This window comes from Dendrobates tinctorius, unplaced genomic scaffold, assembly GCF_039654945.1.
Source record: "Dendrobates tinctorius isolate UK_male_01 unplaced genomic scaffold, ASM3965494v1 ptg000120l, whole genome shotgun sequence".
Taxonomy (NCBI): Eukaryota; Metazoa; Chordata; class Amphibia; order Anura; family Dendrobatidae; genus Dendrobates; species Dendrobates tinctorius.
Window position 1 is genome coordinate 8,555,963 of NW_027361788.1, and position 13,086 is coordinate 8,569,048.

The 13,086-nt window shown below is 50.0% G+C and overlaps 1 protein-coding gene across 3 annotated transcripts in view; it reads right to left on the reverse strand.

Annotated features, from left to right (window-relative positions):
* Window positions 1–13,086, reverse strand: part of NR6A1 (nuclear receptor subfamily 6 group A member 1) — a 504,088-nt gene that overhangs the window by 390,576 nt on the left and 100,426 nt on the right. The window contains exon 1 of one of the 3 annotated variants that reach the window (XM_073590718.1): window positions 10,210–10,280. The exons of the other annotated variants lie outside the window; for them this stretch is intronic. The gene's annotated coding sequence lies outside the window, so the exon portion shown is untranslated. Of the gene's footprint in view, window positions 1–10,209; window positions 10,281–13,086 lie in introns of those variants that run through there. 3 annotated transcript variants of the gene reach the window in all.

Consider the following 13,086-nt stretch of genomic DNA (forward strand, 5'->3'; position numbering starts at 1 on the left):
CAGCGTTTTGTATTTATGTTTTTGCTTGCAGCTCTGTGTGTGAAGCAGAACTTGCTCCAGCGTTACTATTGCATATGCTTATGCTTGCAGCTCTGTGTGTGTAACAGAGCTTGCTCCAGTATTACCACTACATGTGCTTTAGCTTGCAGCTCTGTGTGTGTAACAGAGTCTGCACAGTGCACTTGGGTGACGCCTTTAACCCTGTGCACACTACCGCCTCATAGCTCTGCCACCACCTAGCAGCGGTTTTTCCATCTACCGCACGGTGGACCCCGAGCGGTGAACTCACTTTATTATAATTTTATTTAGTGCGTTCCACCGCTCATAACAGCATTGGTCAGACCGAAAGGCATGACCAAGTTTTCAAACAACCCTTCAGTAGTCAGAAAAGCGGTTTTCCACTCATCTCCGTCCCGGACTCGGATAAGGTTATACGCTCCCCGTAGAACTAACTTTGAAAACCACTTAGCTCCGGACAACTGATTGTATAAATCAGGAATAAGTGGAAGGGGATACGTATTCCTCACAGTTATCTTATTTAACTCACAAAAATCGAGGCATGGGCGTAAACCACCGTCCTTTTTCTTTACAAAAAAGAACCCCGCCGCTACGGGAGAAAGAGAAGGACGAATGTGTCCCTTACGGAGACTCTCGGAAATATATTCTTTCATCGCGGCCCATTCTGGACCCGAAAGGTTATACAAGCGGGCTTTGGGCAATTTAGCAACTGGAACGGAACCAGGTCAACGGCACAATCAAATGGGCGGTGTGGTGGTAAAACCTCAGCCTCTTTTTCAGAGAAAACGTCCGTATAGTCTTTCAGGCACTCCAGAATACCTTCCAGAACCACGGACGACACAGACACAGTAACAAGACATTTTTCAGAACAATAGGGACCCCATTTAACAATGTCCCGATATTCCCAATTAATTACAGGATTATGCAATTGTAACCAGGGGAACCCTAACACCAGTCCCGCAGGCAGGTTGTCCATAACAAAACATGAAATATGCTCCTGGTGTAAGGAACTCACTTTAAGGAGAAACTCTTCAGTGCAAAACATAACATTATAGTTAACCAGTGGTGTTTTGTCAATGGCAACAATGTGAATAGGAGTCTCCAACCTAACTGTCCCTAACTTACACCTGGCCACCAAGTCCGAGTCAATAAAGTTCAATGATGAACCGCAATCCACGAAGGCAGAAGTGGATGTACAGACACTCCCACAACAAAGTTCCACTGGTAACAACATTTTATAGAAGGCAGAAAAGGGTACCTGAGAGCCTGGGTGACCTCCATGACAATCACCTGGGCTCAGTCGCTTGTTGGTCAGTGGACCGGAGGGGCAATCCTTTTTCCAATGTCCAGAATCGCCACAGTGAAAACATCATTTTCCCATGCGCCGTTGTCTCCTTTCATTTTCTTTGAGGTCGATGATTCCCATCTCCGTGACTTCCAATGTATGACTGGCTCCCCTTCATTGGGAGAATAGTGGTGTCTCAATCTGCATCACTCCCCTCACCCGTAGCCTGCGATCCATTCAGACGGCCTGTGTCATAGCCTCTTCCAGGGAATCAGGCGGAGGGTGGAGAGCCAAGGCATCTTTCAGATGTTCAGACAGGCATCTACGGAACAAACCCCGGAGGGCGGCGTCATTCCAGCAGACCTCAGCAGCCCAGCTTCTGAACTCTGAGCAAAACCACTCGGCTGAGTGCTTTCCCTGGCACACACTCATCACCATGTCCTCAGCCATACGCATTCGATCAGGCTCATCATAAATATGCCCCAGGGCTTCAAAAAATGCATCCACATTCATACGCTCAGGGGCCATGGTCGGAAGGGAGAAAGCCCAAGCTTGGGGGGCTCCCCTTAACAGAGACATAATGACCCCCACTCTCTGACCTTCATCCCCAGAAGATTGTGGTCTCAATGAAAAAAAAAGCTTACAGCCCTCCTTGAAAACTCTGAATTTCCTTTTATCTCCAGAAAAGGTATCTGGTAACTTAACCGGAGACTCAGGGGAAACTAATGTAACATCCCGAGCCCCCGATGAGAATACCCCCTGCACAGTGTCAGCGATCAGCTGCTGAGACTGAGCCAGGACTCGTTGTTCTCCAAGGAGTTTCTGAGACATCTGAGTCAGGTGTCTTACCTGCTCAGAAAGAGCGTGCATAGGATCCATCACATACACAGGAGAATGGGAGCAGAGAAAAAAAAATGGTATGGGTCAGTTATAATGTCAGAGACACCGCACTACACTTGCTCATAGAGCCAGTGCGCGTGTCCTGAGTACAGAAGCAGTGCTAAAAGATACCTGTGGAGCAGGGTAGCAGAGGTGACAATGCATGCTTCAAACTATTCGTGTCAGGGAGCGCCGGAAAGTAAAGAGGCACAGGACCTGCGGACACTGAAATTAGCAAGCTGGCACAGGACCTATGGTCAGGTGACTGCAAGGGGGCGGGGCTTAGCGTCCTGCTTTCAGATATGACAGGACACCATACAACAACTCAGAGTCAGGCAAAACGGAGGTCACAACAGTACGGGCAAACGAGGCACAGGAGGGACAAACAGACGGGTAGTCAGACAAAGCCAAAGGTCATACACAAGAGGGCGACGTGGTACCAAGGGGACGAGCAGACAGAAGTCGGGTCACAAGCAGAGAGTCATACACGAGAGGTAGCGCAGTACAAGAGCGCTAGGCAGAACTCGTAACAGGGACAAAACCGGATCAAAACCAAACAAGCAAGCAAGAAATCAGGCACAAGGCACACGTACGCACAAGGTCAACTAACTCAGCCAAGGGCAGGAGTATAACTGACACCGGACCTAGGTCCAGTGAGCATTAAATAGCCGCCCTCTGCCAGAGAGAGGCGGAACAATTAACCCCCAGTCTGATCAGGAAGGGCCAAAGCGAAACCCCGTCCTGGATCATGACAGAGGGGCTGTGCAGAGGGGCATAAAATGAGAGGCAGTGCGAGGAGGGGGCATGAAATATGGGGCTGTGGAGAGGCCATAAAATGAGGGTGTGTGTGTTGGGCCATGAAATGAGGGTCTGTGAAGGGGGACTTCAAAGTATATGAGGTGGTTACCATACTGTACATGCGGCTGTGGAGGCCATTATACTGGGGACTGTGGTGACCATACTGGATAGGGAGCTGTGGTGAATATCACACTGTTTGGGTTGCTGTTTGTGGGCCATAATACTGTGTGGAATGCATTGGGCATTATCATAGTATAGATGTCGATGTTTTGGACATCATACTATTTATGGGGGATGTGGTGCGGTAACCTCTGTTAAAGCTAGGGGGCGCTGTAGATGCTACTCAGAATATACATGTGGGCGTGTGCAGGGCCGGACTGGGACTAAAATTCAGCCCTGGCATTTGAAGTTACACAGGCCCACTAGTCACATGGTGACTATATAATATCTTTGTACACTTGTAGGTTACAAGAAGTGAGAGGAGATTAACACGACTATATAACATGTAGTCAGAGCTGTGCCCAGGATTTCAGCTTAGTCCTATTTATTGCTTGTAGGTACAGTACTCCACCCAAAGCTCTGTCCCCTTTTGTACGCACGGTGACAGAATTCCTGGCAGAATTGCTATCCATTGGGCAACCAGACCCCCTGGTCATAGCTGCCCCTATCATACCTCCCAACTTTTGAAGAAGGGAAAGAGGGACAAAGACTGCAGCGCACCACTGCAGTCTTTAGGCCACGCCCGGCCACACCCATTTCACAACTAGTCACACCCATGTTCACACCTAATCGCACCCATTTAGCATGGCTGATCACACTGACTGGTACTGAGGGCACAATGGCTGGCAATATGGGCACACTACTGGCACTAAGGAAGAGAGAAAACAGAGAGAGAGAGAGAAAAAAGAAAAAATAGAGAGAGAAAGAAAGGAGAGCGAGAGAGAAAGAAAGAACAGAGAGAGAAAGAAAGAGGGGAAAGAAAGAACAGAGAGAGACAGAGAAAGAACAGAGAGAGAAAGAAAGAAGTAAATAAAAGAAAGAAAGAACAGAGAGAAAGAAAGAGGGGGAAAGAAAGAACAGAGAGAGAGAAAGAAAAAAGAAAGATTAGAGAGAGAAAGAAAGAACAGAGAGAGAGAGAAAGAAAATGAGGGAAAGACAGAACAGAGAATGAGAAAGAAAGAACAGAGAAAGAAAGAAAAAGAAATAAAGATTTTATAAAGATACTATAGCAGCCCAGCTCCCATTGTAGTGTCCACCTGAGCCTCCCGATGCAGGACATATCATGATCCGCTCACATGGCAGGCATCCCTGATTCCAAGGTGATCCTGCTGTCTGCGCTGTCGGAGGAGGACACGGTGATGGATCTGAAGCATTCCTGGTTCCATCACAATCTCCTCAAGAAATTATCTCATTTCCGGTCAGCTTCCAGCACATCACTTCAGGTGGAATGTCATGTGTGTGTTTTAAAATGCTCCACGGGGCTCCGCCGTGTACTCCTGTGTCCGTGGGAAAAGCCCGCTTTGTATGCTTCGTACACACTTGGCTCCGCTCCGTACATCCCGTACACATATGGCTCCACTCCGTACACACGCGGCTCCGCTCCGTACACCAAGTACACACAGGGCTCTGCTCCGTACAAGTCGTACACGCGTGGCCTGCTCCGTACACCTTGTACTAACGCGGCTCTGCTCCATACACCTCGTACACGCGCGGATCCGCTTCGTACACCTCGTACACGCGCGGCTCCGCTTCATACACCTTGTACACGCTCCGCTCCGTACACCTCGTACACACGGCTCCGCTCCGTACATTTCGTACACGCGGCTCCGTTCCGTACACCTCGTACACACACGGCTCCGCTCCGTACACCTCGTACATGCGGCTCTGTTTCGTACGCCTCGTACACACACGGCTCTGCTTCGTACACCTCGTACACGCGGCTCTGTTCCGTACACCTCGTACACGCGCGGCTCCGCTTCGTACACCTCGTGCACGCGCGGCTCCGCTTCGTACACCTCGTGCACGCGCGGCTCCGCTCCATACACCTCGTACACACGGCTACGCTCCGTACACCTCGTACATGCGGCTCTGTTCCGTACACCTCGTACACATGCGGCTCCGCTCCGTACACCTCGTACACACGGCTCCGCTCTGTACTCCTCGTACACGGGGCTCTGTTCCGTATACCTCGTACACACACGGCTCCGCTCCGTACACCTCGTACACACACGGCTCCACTCCGTACACCTCATACACACACAGCTCTGCTACATCTACCCTGTAAACCCCTCCTGGCCCCACACATACTTACCTTAGCATAGCACCATGACAACAGCACAGCAGAGTCTTGCAGGCACCAAGAGGCAAGGCTCAGTGCACAGGACCTGTGATGAGGTCACAGGAGGGGCAGAGTCAGGGGTGACATGATAAGGGGTCTGGACAAAGGCTCCTGATCATGTGACCACTGACTTCTCCCCTCCTGTGACCTCATCACAGGTCCTGTGAACAGAGAAGAGAGCAGGCAAGCGACGCTGTGAGTGGCTGCGGGGGGAGGTCTCATGTTACGGCAAGGATGGGGTGCGTGGGAGGGGCGTGGCGGTTTATCTCCCTGCAGTGCTGGAGGGTTGGAAACTATAACCGCCGTGCCCACAGAGGGCCGGCGGCAGGAGCAACAGCCTGTCTGATGTAAGACTGTTTGCCTTGTGTTCCTGTGACATTGGTTTATGAAGGAAATAAACCACACAGACTGTTACTTTAAGCAAAAATGTTCCTGTGTGCCTCAATATGGCAGCCAAGCGAGTTAATCCCCGTCCACTCATATGGTGGATCTCTACAGGGGCTGTGGTGGACAGCATACTATATATGTGGATTTTGGTGGTGACCATGCTATATATTGGCTGTTTATTGTGGATATCATGCCATATAAGCAGGTGTGGTGACCATCATAATGTGTACAGAGACAGGGTGAGGAATTGTTACAGTTTGAAGACGGTAGCGTGGTGGGCAGTATGAGGGCATAGTGTGAAAAGGGTCAAAGAATGGATATGGAGTGGGGACAATGTGAAATGGAGGCACAATATGGAGCGTGGTGGGGGGACAGTGTGGAGATATCTATAATATAAAGCTGTAAGCGTCAATCTGTCCGAAGCCTTTATAGTCTGCACAAGCGCGACGCGCATGCGCAGTGTGGCTCCAGAAAGAGTGACGCATCCCCACAGGAGATTGCGGTATGCGTAAGCACTGAACGTATAGCGCGATCTCCTCAACACCTTACCGATCCGGTGTTGCTGTTGCCGCGGGATCTTGCGTCTTGATGTGATGTCAGGAGAGGGCGGGTTGTGGTGCCAGAATCGGCTCATGCGCAGTCCGCGCTTACCGTCGCCATTTTGTAGAAGACACACTGCTGTGTGTCTTCAACAAAATGGCGCCGGAAAGCGAGGACGGCACCACAACACGCCCTCTCCAGACATCACGGAACAACAACTTAGCGATTGGGTATTGACGCTGGCCCTCTCCTGACATCACGGCAAGACCCCACATCAATACCCAATCATTATACAGAACGGGAGGAATAGGCCTAAGCAACAGCACATGTGAAAAAGATTTGGGTATACTAATAGATCACAGACTGAATATGAGTCAACAGTGTGATGCAGCAGCAAAAAAGGCAAATGCAATTATAGGATGTATTAACAGAAGCATACAGTCTAGATCACGTGAAGTCATTATTTCCCTCTACTCCTCTTTGGTCAGACCACATCAAGAATATTGTGTCCAGTTTTGGGCACCACATTTTAAAAAAGACATCAACAAACTGGAGCAAGTTCAGAAAAGAGCGACCAGAATGGTGACTGGTCTGCAAACCCTGTCTTATGAGGAAAGGTTGCAGGATTTGGGAATGTTTAGTTTGCAAAAGAGAAGACTGAGAGGAGACTTAATAGCTGTCTACAAATATCTAAAGGGCTGTCACATTGTAGAAGGATCAACTTTATTCTCATTTGCACAAGGAAAGACTAGAAGCAATGGGATGAAACTGAATGGGAGGAGACACAGATTAGATATTAGAAAATTTTTTTTGACAGTTAGAGTGATCAATGAGTGGAACAAGCTGCCATGAGAAGTGGTGAGTTCTCCTTCAATGGAAGTCTTCAAACAGAGGCTGGACAGACATCTGACTGGGATGATTTAGCGAATCCTGCTTTGAGCAGGGGGTTGGACCAGATGGCCCAGGAGGTCCCTTCCAACTCTACGATTCTATGATTCTATGATTCATTACGTTGTTGTGCCGTGATGTCTGGAGAGGGCGTGTTGTAGTGCCTGACTCGGCGCCTGCGCAGTCCTCGCTTTCCGCCGCAATGTTGTAGAAGACTTCAAGAAAATGGCGCCGGAAAGCGAGGGCTGCGCAGGCGCCGAGCCTGCCACCACAACATGCCCTCTCCAGACATCACAGCCCAACAACGTAAAGATCGGGTATTGACTCGGGGTCTCGCCGTGATGTCAGGAGAGGGCGGGTTGTGGTGCCGGAATCGGACACTGATTTTGGCAGCACAATCCGGCCCACTCCTGACCTCACGGCATTGGGGGGGGGGTGAGGGGACCAGGCATTCCAGAATTGGGAGTGAGGGGACCATGCATTCCCGGATTGGGGGGGAGAGGGGTAGCATGCATACCAGGATAGGGGGGTGAGGGGATCATGCATTCCCGGATTGGGGGGGTGAGGGGTAGCATGCATACCAGGATAGGGGGGTGAGGGGACCATGCATACCAGGATTAGGGGGTTGAGGGGACCATGCATACCAAGATAGGGGGATGAGGGGACCATGCATACCAGTTTTAGGGGGTGAGGGGTAGCATGCATTCCAGGATTAGTGGGTGAGGGGTAGCATGCATACCAGGATTAGGGGGTGAGGGGTACAATGCATACCAGAATTGGAGATGAGGGGACCTTGCATACCAGAATTGGGAAGTAAGGGGTGCCATGTATACCAGGATTGGGGGTGAGGGGACCATGCATACCAGAACTGGGGGTGAGGGGGCCATGATACCAGAAATGGGGAGGTGAGGGGGCCATGCATACCAGAATTGGGGGGTGATGGGGGCAATGTATAACAGGATTAGGGGGTGAGGGGTACCATACATACCAGGATAGGGGGGTGAGGGGTACCATGCATACCAGAATTGGGGGGTGAGAGGACCATGCATACCAGAATTGGGGAGTGAGGGGGCAATGCATAACAGGATAGGGGGGTGAGGGGTACCATACATACCAGGATAGGGGGATGAGGGGTACAATGCAAACCAGATTTGGAGATGAGGGGACCTTGCATACCAGAATGGGAAGTAAGGGGTGCCATGTATACCAGGATTGGGGATGAGGGGACCATGCATACCAGGATTGGCGGGTGAAAGAGTACCATACATCCTACAATAGGGATGAGGGAGGACCATGCATACCAGGATTGGGGGGTGAAGGGACCATGCATTCCAGGATTGGGGGGTGAGGGGACCATGCATTCCAGGATTTTTTTTTTTTACTTTTGATAACCTTTTGTGAAAAAGGTAACTATTCTAGTGGTAGTACTCATCAGAATTAACTACCTAACCCATCGGAGGGGAAGAGGGGATGTGTATTAGGCGTCCTGTTACCTTATGAAAACATATGGGAAAAATTGAGTTACAATATACAGTACATATTCCTATTTTAAGGATACTCTCAAACTAACTATGAAATGCATGAAAAACCACAAAGAGCTTTTTTTTAATCCTAATATTAACATAAATGTACAAGAAAATTATATTAAAAAATTGTCAAAGACAAATTTAATTAAGAAATACAAATTGACTTTACCTGAAAAGTATATAACACACACGTGCATACAAATGCAGAACAACTAGTGCTAATAAATAGTTATCATCCATAGAACTGTATTACATACTGTGCTGATCAGTCATATAATATCCATATGTTTATGGGCTCATCTGTATTTACTACTTACTATTAAAAAGGATATTGTTGCAGGATATTATATGTCTGATCAGCACTGTATGTAATACATTGAAATCATTTTTTGCCCCCTTTTTTTCCTTTCCTGCAATTGATGGTGACGTCTCAGGTTTTGTAATGATATACTTGAGCTAATATTGGTTGCACTATGCACTTTATTATTGAATGCTGATTAAAAGTTGCTTCCTGATACCTCTGCATCTATTTACAACTGTGCCCTCCATTGCCTATATGGTTATATTGCTGCCCGACTGTTCTATGGATGCTATTTATTAGCACTAGTTGTTCTGTATTTGTATGCACGTGTGTGTTATATACTTTTCAAATAAAGACAATTTGTATTTAAATTTGTCTTTGACAATTTTTGAATATAATTTTTTTGTACATTTATGTTAATAGGAGTAAAAAGCTCTCTGTGTTTTTTCATGCAGTCCTGTTACCTTAGTCTCTAAGCCATTCCTTTGCCTTATGGTGGTGGGGGCCCCATCGGCTTCATCTGCCTAGGGCACCAAAATACTTTTTCCCAGCCGTATATGGTTTTATTGTATTGTAGTACATTGAATGAGTAATGTAAAACATGAACCTGCATTTAATCTTATAGGTACTAATATGTATAGTTCATGTATTGTAATGTGGTGAATGTATAATGTATTTTATGTAAAACATTTAGGGAAGGTTTAATGAACAGTTTAGCATAACATAAGGTGTAGCATAGGATATAGGGATTAAGTTAGGAAGGAAAAGTGCAGTTGTGGGCACATTAGATTCAGTAAGTTATGTGGCACAGTAAAGGGTGTTTTACTGGATGGGAGATACATTTCTCCCAGCAGATTAATTTTTGGCCGGGTTTTTCCCTAAAGACAGGACCTGCGATGATGTCATGGTCACGTGATCAGCCCATGTGATGTCTACCTCACTTGTGGGAGGGGTTATGGGCTATGTAATGGAGGTTGGTGTTTGGCACATGGTGAGTGTGGGTCTGGAAGTTACAGGAACTTGGCTGGACTTAGCCTGAACTTGTATAAAGGATCCCCGTGCTGCAGGACTATAGCAGCAAGACTCTCAACAACCCTGGGAATGGCACCTGGCGGATGCCGCGGACCTGGCAACCGCTTAGTTAAGCCCGTCCCGTGCAAGGGCTGAGTCTGGGACCAGTGTGTTACACCCGGTCCCCGTCCTGGCGCTGCGTCCATGTCTGCCACTGCCCTCCGTTATGGGCACTCACCTCGAGCCTCACATGCTGTCCTTAGGCAGCAGCCAGCCTCCTCTGGATCTCATGCTGCTGCTCAGCATTCAGGCCTCCCTCCTGCCTCCACCTCCTGGCGTCCTGTGAGGAGATCTGTAGTTAAGGCTATTAAGGCACGCCCGCCCACTCTCCTGCCTTCTTAAAGGGACGGCGTGCATTATTCAAAAAGTACAATTAACCAATGGCAGCACACTGGCTGCTATTTCTGGTCTCTCCTCCATAGGGAGAGCACCGGAGCAACGAGTATCTATCATTGCTGCATCCGGTTCTCATGCTAACCTGTCTGCGCTGTGTCTGCAGTCTCTGTGCATTTTCTAATGCTCTCTGTCTCCACAGCATAGCAGTATCCTGTGCTTCCTGGCTATATCTGCAACCATCTGGGTGAAAGCCATTGTCACGCTCACCTCCTCGCTCACCTCCTCCCCGGCGCTTGGCACGCTCACCTCCCCGGCTCTGGTCCGCTCTGCGGCCGCTGTCCCGACCGCCGCTGTCCCTACTACCTCTGCCCGGGCTCCTGTCACTGCCGCTCCAACTGCCGATGCCACGGCTCCACTGCTTGTGGCGCCTTCGGTTCCCGCTGCCTCCTGTGCCTCCACACCGCCTGGGGCTCTCCGGCATGTCCTGTCCTCTCGCTCCGCCCTCTCAGCTGTCACCTGTCAATCATCCTTCCTGTGGCCGGCTCCTGCTCCTTCACACAGACGTACAGCTAGATACGCCCCCTAGACCTGGCGTACTATCTCCTGGCCCCATGGTACTGCTGCACTCTGACCCGGAAGTTCACCAGCGTGCTCTATATCAGGCAGCCTCACCCTATGCTCTCTGCCTGACTATCATTTGTGGTATCGGGTCCACGCACTCCTGTGTTCCTCTTTGTCTCTGCGCTGTGTACCACTCTGTGGCCTCCACTGACTTCCCTGTTTGTGACTTTCCTGTGTTCCCTCCTAGATCCAGTTCGTTCCTGCCTCCGTCTTCCTGCTCCTGTGTCTCGTCCTGTACCGGTTCCTGCCGCCCGCCATTGCCATTCACGTCTACCGTCCACCGCCGTTCCCGCAATCTCTGCAGCCATCCCTGTGGCCGTCGCCATCTCCCATCTGGTCGCCTGCACTTTCCTGCCTGCATACTCTCCTGGCTGTTCTCAGGTATCAGCTTCCGCGGCAATAGTCTCCCTTGGGTCTGCCCCTAACGCTCCCTGTATAGGGGGTGATCCACCTGGTCAGCTCACCCGAGGGAGGTTCGTCGTCGCGGTCCTGAGGGTTCACTTCCGGAGGTCCCCAGTCTCATAGCCATCCCGTTCCGCCAACAGCTATCCGTGTCTGAGGACTGTGTGAACGTCACTGGAACCGACTCCTTACCATCTACCTGGATCCAGGACCCGGCTCATTACAGACTACTGTTATCCCTTTTGGTCCCGCTGGGACAGCTGACACGTGTTTGGGGTCTAACTGGAGGTAGCACCTGTGTCCTTCGGGTATTCCATTCTGGTCCTGTCTGAGGGGCTTTACTACGGGTGCCCGGGGCTCACTAGTCACGCCCCCTTCGGAGCCCCCCAGACCGTGGTCCCGAGGTTCCACTTTAAAAATAAAAACGAATGTGAACTTCACCATCTCTGCCTCCGCTTCCATTCGTTACACAGTGGTTCTCCAAGCTGGAGTATATTTATGTTTTTCCTTTATGTTAATCTGCTGTTTGCAACGTGACATTAAACAACTGAAATTGGACTTTAAGCCTGTGTGTTGCCTCGTTACTGCAGCCCTGCCATTACCTACCAGAGCGAATCCCTACAATTGGTGGACTGAATGCGGGCAAATGCAGTGAGGCCAGGCTGGTTTTGCTTATTTTTGATCGGTACCCCAGCCTATGTCCTGGGTGAAACAAGTGGCATAGATCCAGGTGGGGTACTTTCCAGAAATAGAGGCAACGGTCAAAACGCTCATAGAGGCCATGCGACAGCAGCAGCAGGCTACGCAGCAGCAGAAGGCTATGCAGCAGCAGCAGGAGGCCATGCGGAAGCAGCAGCAGGAGGCCATGCGACAGCAGGCTATGCAGCAGCAGGAAACCAATCAGCTATTAATACAGCATATCATGACAGCACAGACAAAAGGAACTAACCGGGGAATCCATGATGTCCTGAAAGCGGTTCCTAAAATGGAGAAGTCGGACAATGTGGAGGCATACAAGGAGATGTTCGAAGGAGTCGCTGAGAGGGAGAAGCTACCCCGGGACCATTGGGCACAAATCATCGCTCTGTTTCTGGCCCCAGGACCTTTGAAAGTGTATCAGGACCTACCCATGGAGAAAAGGGCGGACTACACGGTCGTCAAGGGTGAGATACTGGCACGTCTTGGGGTAAATGTGTTAGTTCGGGCCCAGCGGGTACACCAGTGGGAGTTTACCCCCTCCAAGCCGGCTCGGTCCCAGTATTATGACCTGTTGCACCTATTACGAAAGTGGTTGCAGCCTGAGGTGTTGTTCCCCACGGCCATGCTGGACCGCATAGTGACTGATAAGTTTTGGAGGGCTTTGCCCCCCTCTCTCCAGACACGTGTCGGACAGGCATCCCCAACTAATGCCATGCAGATGATAGACCTCATAGAAAGGTATGGGGCTACCAAAGAGCTACAGAGAGGGACTCCCCGGAAGGTAAAAGGAAGGTTCCCTAAGTCTCCACCCCTGGTTCGGTGAGCGGAGCCCAGGAGGGCCGCTCAGGACTTATCTGGGGAAATAAGGAGCCCCATAATCTGCTGGCAGTGCCAGGAACCAGGGCATACGAGAGCTGATTGCCTCCACCTGGCTGAGCCCATGGACACAAACTTTGGGTACCGCCAGTCTCACTATGCCGAACCGAACCGATGTGTG